The 476-nt window shown below is 28.6% G+C and overlaps 1 protein-coding gene across 1 annotated transcript in view; it reads right to left on the reverse strand.

Moving 5' to 3' along the window:
- LOC119593162 (DNA methyltransferase 1-associated protein 1-like) overlaps positions 1–307 on the reverse strand; it is a 10,954-nt gene extending 10,647 nt beyond the window's left edge. The window contains exon 1 of the mRNA XM_037942130.1: positions 191–307. The gene's annotated coding sequence lies outside the window, so the exon portion shown is untranslated. The remainder of the gene's footprint in view (positions 1–190) is intronic.
- Positions 308–476: the final 169 nt, after the last annotated feature.

Here is a 476-nt window from a genome sequence, read left to right on the forward strand (position 1 = left end):
TTCAAGAAAACAGATCCACGGAATATAGAAATAAAGGTCAAAAACCCCTTTTTAAGAAAAGAATTTGGTGCAAAAATTTTTGAGATTTGAAGATCACAACTTAAAAAAAAAAAGATATCTCATTTTGCACTGTGATTATTCTCACACTTACTTTAATGATTCTAAAATTTCCTTATTACACATTACATACCGTGGAGTCCAAGAATTCCAAGAAATATCACACTTTATTAGTAGATCTTCATCCGCGATGTTTGTTTACATGTTTCGAAGAGCTTGTGCGCAAGGACTACGGATACATTAATTTTATGCATTTCTCATATTTTTATTTTGGGAAATATTAATTTTTGTTTACCAATAAAAACATTAACAGAAACCATAAATAAGGCAGTAAAATTTAATCGAGGAAACTTTTCTATTAGATTTGTTATCCCTTCAAATTCAACTATTATTATAATACCGAAGTAATGATCACCTAA

The sequence above is a fragment of the Penaeus monodon genome, chromosome 31 (assembly GCF_015228065.2).
Source record: "Penaeus monodon isolate SGIC_2016 chromosome 31, NSTDA_Pmon_1, whole genome shotgun sequence".
Lineage (NCBI taxonomy): Eukaryota > Metazoa > Arthropoda > Malacostraca > Decapoda > Penaeidae > Penaeus > Penaeus monodon.